At 32.4% G+C, this 5775-nt stretch overlaps 1 long non-coding RNA gene across 1 annotated transcript; it reads right to left on the bottom strand.

Moving 5' to 3' along the window:
• Window positions 1-555: 555 nt before the first annotated feature.
• LOC21412328 lies at window positions 556-2593 on the bottom strand. The gene is made up of 3 exons (XR_002903344.1): window positions 2309-2593; window positions 1676-1863; window positions 556-1202 (listed from the first exon to the last, which is right to left on the bottom strand). It is a non-coding gene; the product is annotated as an uncharacterized LOC21412328 (long non-coding RNA).
• Between the last annotated feature and the right edge of the window lie 3182 nt (window positions 2594-5775).

Genomic DNA, 5775 nt, shown 5'->3' with positions numbered 1-5775 from the left:
TATGATTTGGGATAATGGTTTCTACAAGTACCTTTTTTTGGCATACATACGTTGGTTAGATTTAAATCACCGCAAGGAGCATGCATCATATGTTTAAGAACCATTTTATATAATTGACAATTTTGATTTTCATTAGGAATCTTAGCTGATACAATTTTGTCAAAACTTTCAGGTGCATGAGTTCTCCTTTTGGTGTAAAAATTATCCAGTAATGAGCATGTGGAAGGCCTCTTTTTTGGAATTCAATTACATAAACAAATGCAGTTACTGGACCAAATAATTGCTCCTCAAATAATTCAATTTTCAACTCTTCTAATTTTGATTTAAAAATACGAGCAATCAACTCTGGTCTATTTTGTATTTCAGTGTTTGGTGGTAAGTTCTGCTTAAGCTTAAGCCAAATAGGATTGCAGGTCACTGTTAAAAATATGTCTGGTTTTCCAAATTTTTGAACCAACGCCATGGCATCCATATATCTTTTTCTCATATCTCTGGGTCCTCCAATAAATGATGATGGTAAAATAATTCGACGTCCAATTTTAGATGCTTGAGTTTCACCACCTTCTATACTATCAGTAATTCCTTGTTTTAATTCAGCTCGAAAATCATGTTAGTTGTTCCGAAAATAGTATAATCTTGATGTCTCCAACTTTACATACATGTCAACAACATATTGTTGTAGAAGGCGACCTGAGTGCAACAACAATGATGTTTCTGTTGATCTAACCTGCAATTTATAACAGTAGTAATCTCGACAAGAAACATCATCTTTTTTTTTTTTTTCTTTTTTTTTTTTCGCACGAGACAAAAACAAGTGTCATAGATAAAGATGTTAAAAATAAACGTGGAACTAAATTTAAATTTCACAATATAACACCTGATGCGTCTCTTTGTAAAAAATCTGCAGAAGATGTTACTTGATCTGAAATATTTTGGTTTTGCTCAAGGCAATGTTTGAGCATTGATTTTTTGTTCAATCGGAATACCTCGATGCCATCCATTCTCTCCATAAAGAAACAATAAAGGATATTGAAGGGGATCGTAACAACCAAAATAATATTCAACTTTATGTGAAAAGCCTGTATGACCATGAACGACAATGTGAGGACCTTGACGCTTTTCTGAAGAACCATTCTCTACCCATATTGCTGCAACTTGAGAAACCGAAGGAACATTGTAAACTCGTTGATCTAATCCTGCATCTGAATGTATGAGGATTTCACAGTGCTCAAGATCAGGTATATCTTTCAAGTGTCGAAAAAAACGACAATAGGGATTCACTTTTAGCATATCCATAATTTTTTTAGGATAAGTGGATTCATCTTCTTTGAATTACACATTCGATATTCCAACTCATGCTCAGTGTCATAAAAATACAATTGTAGATATGAAGGTTGTTCATTTGATGGTAATAACTCGTTTATAAAATGATATAACCAGCCTTGAACTCGAAATGTATATATTCCTTTGTTTCTCTTTACACAAATCCTTATGATATTTAACACCAAATGACATGAAAACAAAAGTATTGTTAATATTGACAGTAGAAGTCTCTATTTGAGTAGAAGTTGAAGCTGAAGGAAATTTCATATGATTCTTAATATTGTTTCTAAGTTAAGAATATATTTCTGTAAGAGAAAATAAAAACCATACATAAATTTGAAAACTTTCTCACCTTCTTCATGTCTTGCAAAAGCAACGACACACCTTTCTCTTTGGTCATTATCTTGGTTTTCTAATAGTTTCTTCTGTGCTTAAGCTTCTCTTCGTTTCTTATTGTAAAGTTCTCTTCTCTCGTCGGATAAATTACAATACCAACCTCTTTTTCTTTAAGTATTAAGGCTCCCCATTTTATGCACCAATCTGAAGAAAAATGTAAAAATACATGTGAAAGAATGATATAAAAATCATTCCGAATCTAATGAAGGCAAATTAACTGGAACAGGAAATTAGATCATAACTCTATAGCAACAAATGATCAACGTAAAGCTGAAACAAATAATTGTACATTTAATATATTTGTGAATTCCTATTATACATTTAATACATTTAATTGTACAACCAAAAATTCCTATAATGCGACAAGACAATATGAAAATGGAATAATTTATCAGCGACATAAAAAGATCCTTTCAATTTCATTTGATTATCAGTGTCAGTAAGTTCGCTAATTAGATTAGGAAGATATATGAAAATGTTCTTTCAACTGATTGATGAGTCCTAAACATCCTATGTTTTATCTACCTAAAGCTCAATTTAATTTAAAATTTAACTATTCAAATGGGGTTTCTAAATTCAATATTAAAACCTCTGACAATGATTAACGAATACTGGCCGAGAGCTCCAAAAACAATAAGAACCAAGGACCTGTATCACTGTATAGCCATCTTGTCCACCATAACTCTAGGCCTTTAGTGATCACAGATATTTAACCATTTATGATTATAGAGATCGTAGCAAGGATCTTAGATTTAAATTTTCTGATGTGCAGGGTCCTCTACTAGAGGCAAGCACAGAGCATACTACTCAGGAGGAGAACTATTATAACACAGAGGAAGAAACTTAGAATTTCAGAGAAGAAAAACAGTGATTTAAAAACTCATTGTAGAGAGAATATTATTTCTGAGAAGTGTATACAATGTTCTTTGCTTGAGAAACTCTGCCTCAAGCAGGATGAGAGCTTCGCCTTTTATAGCTGAAGCTTAGTTACAAAACTTATAAGATAAGATCCTTATCCGACAAGATAATGCAAATCTTTTGACATTTTTTACAAAATGACGAACTACTTTTTACAAGATAAGATTCTTATCCAACATTACTATTCTACTTTTGAAAGTTCTTAGAAAAAGACGAAACAACTTTTTGATAATTTTATAAAGGGATAGACACCTCTATTCTACTTTTGACTTATCTTACAAAGAGACAAACTACCTTTATACAAGATAAGGCTTCCACCTACGCATGTATTGTAGAGTGCATGCCAAATAGTCTGGGTCTCTAAGCTGATCAAGTATGGCCGATGTAGGATGGAGATAGTGCCACGACCCCTCACGGATCGTCACAGTTATCTTAACTTTTCAACATTTACCTCTTAAAGAATGCGAAAAAAAAAATAGTTAAACTTGAAACACTTTACTTTGAATGACTTAAAGAAAAACCCAGGTTTTTTTTTTAAAACATATTATAACTTTAAAAATTTTTAAACCTCATCAACGAAAAATGATCTTTAGATTCAACTCATTTATAAAAATCCATATCGTAAAATAAACTAAAAAAAAAAGATCTTAAAAAAAACAATAAAAATGAAAACTAAAAACCTTGTTTAACATTAAACACTTTCATCTCATGATCGTTTCTCCCGTTTTCCTATCACACACCGCTAGCATCTGCTCCAAGATTCTCCATGGCTACATCTTACCTTTTAGATTGTCTGCAACATGAAATAACTTATATAAGCAATGACTTAGTAAGACACTTAATTCTCACAAATTTAAATGAACATTTTTATTCATCAACAATAAATATCATCATGAGAATAATTACTTTTGAACACGTTTAAACTTAAAAATTCATCATATATTGGGCCCGACGTTGTACCATCATAGCGCGCTAGCCACGGAAAGCATGGGGTAGCAAATCCCATACTAACCGTGGCAATAAAACCGCTCACCGGTCACCATCAAGGGTATACAACGCCATTTAAAACATAAAAATACATATATACATTTTTCTTCAAAACGTCATCATATGAAATATTAAAGGTGTCATAACATCATCATAAACATCAAAATCATATACTTTTCAATTCTTCAATTCATGTTGCAGGTGAGAGTGTACTTACTTAACCTTTTTAAATTTCGCAACGGTGACGCGATGAATGAGGTCCTCGGGTGCTCGCCTCTAGAATCGTTCATGCCATAAATCATAAATAAGATTACTAAAAAGCCTTAATAACTCATCAAATACATTGATCACATTAGAACAACATCTAATATACCATTCTCACCATTCATTAACATCAAGACATAAAAAATCCTAATAATTACACCAATTTTCTAAATCTTACAAACTGACAGCCTGACCTTTATTTCTTTAAAAGTTCATAACAAATCATAGAAAACTCAAAACGATCTGAAACTGGTGCCAAATGAAAATAGAAATCAAGATCTTTCTAACATCTTATTTGTTAAAAACGGAGTTCGTTTGGTCCCTCAAACACTGTTTTAAACTCTGATCATATTAGGCAGAAAATTCCAACACAGTAAACTCCGAAAATACCAAAATAAATTCATTAAAGATAAAATCAATTCCAACCATATGTATACTTTAACCAACCCTAAGACATGTTCCTAAAACATTCAAATTACACATTCTATAAAAATTCTCATGGCAAAGCGAACTAGAAACATCAATATGACCATCAAAATTCACATATCTTGCAACTCGAATCCAAAAACAATATGCTAACTCATGTTTCTATGAAATCACCATTTATAACATAAAAAGGAAACAAAAATATAAGAAAATAACATAATTCTTAACATGCCTCTCTAGAATTTATCAAATTATGAAGACACCAAAACACCCAAAACAATAACCGTGTCATACATGATTATCCCAAAAAATAAAACATACGGCCATGAATATTAAAACCTCACCTAAATCACATATATCATCCCTCAATCTTCAACCAAAGAAAATTATTCCTTATCTCCTTAAACCAACACCCAACACCAATGGAAATCACCTAATAACCATGAATACTAAATTAGAGATGGAACATACCTTGAAATCTTCTTGATTGTGGCTTAGAAGAACCAAAGGTTTACAAAAAGGGGTTAAAATAATGGAGGTTTGATGGCTGGTCTTGGAGACTCTCTATTGTGGTGTTCTTGGACGTGAAAGAAAGAAGAAGAAAGAGGGGAAGAGAGAGTAAGAGCTTGAAAATGTTTATTGGCTCATAAATCATATAAAATTAAAAGGGATTAATTTGATATTAATTGAGGATTAATTCTGTGATGAAATCACACCTTAACAGTTGGGGGAATGGCTGTCATTAGGGTGTAAAATCATGCGGAAGGCAAATAAAAGAGTTAGGTCAACTTCTAGAATTTCCGTTCTTATTCGCGTGCAGTAACCTGGTCGGAGACTACTGGATATCCGGATGGTATACTGGCCACATCTTCTTAATCCGATGTCCGATTTGCGCAAATGAGAAGGCGTTGAAAAGCTTATGAAAAGCTCTACAACTTTGTATAAACTAATGGGAATAATTTCAGAATTTTAAAGGTCCAAAATAGAGCTGGAAATTAACGTCATGAAAATGGTTCTTTTGTCTAACAAGAAAAATCAAGGAAAAACTTAGAATTTTCCTAAGACACTTAATTCCATACATTATAACATGAAGTGCATCATATCATGAACATATATATAATTTCTATAAAATGGCATGAACTTGTTCTTAGCACCTCGAGTCCTCGTCGCGTTCACCTGTAAAATATAACTCAAAGTGATGTTAGAATTCACTAAATATAATACCATAAGATTATTCAAGTTAATTCCTAACGTCTATTTCTAGGAATTTTGTTAGTTAGAAAAATGGGTGTTACAACCCCTCCCACCTTTAAAAAGTTCCGTCCTCAAAACTTAGAATAACTCAGGATAATTCGCTCTCATAGTATCCTCTTGTTCCTATGTAGCTTCTTCTATCTTGTCATTACGCCAAAGAACTTTAACTAGAGCGATCTCTTTTGTTCTCAAGGTCTTCATCTTCCG

Source organism: Morus notabilis, unplaced genomic scaffold (genome assembly GCF_000414095.1).
Source record: "Morus notabilis unplaced genomic scaffold, ASM41409v2 Scaffold703, whole genome shotgun sequence".
NCBI classification, from domain to species: Eukaryota; Viridiplantae; Streptophyta; class Magnoliopsida; order Rosales; family Moraceae; genus Morus; species Morus notabilis.
Note: the sequence above shows the minus strand (reverse complement) of the source record. Positions and strands in the feature narration are given on the sequence as shown.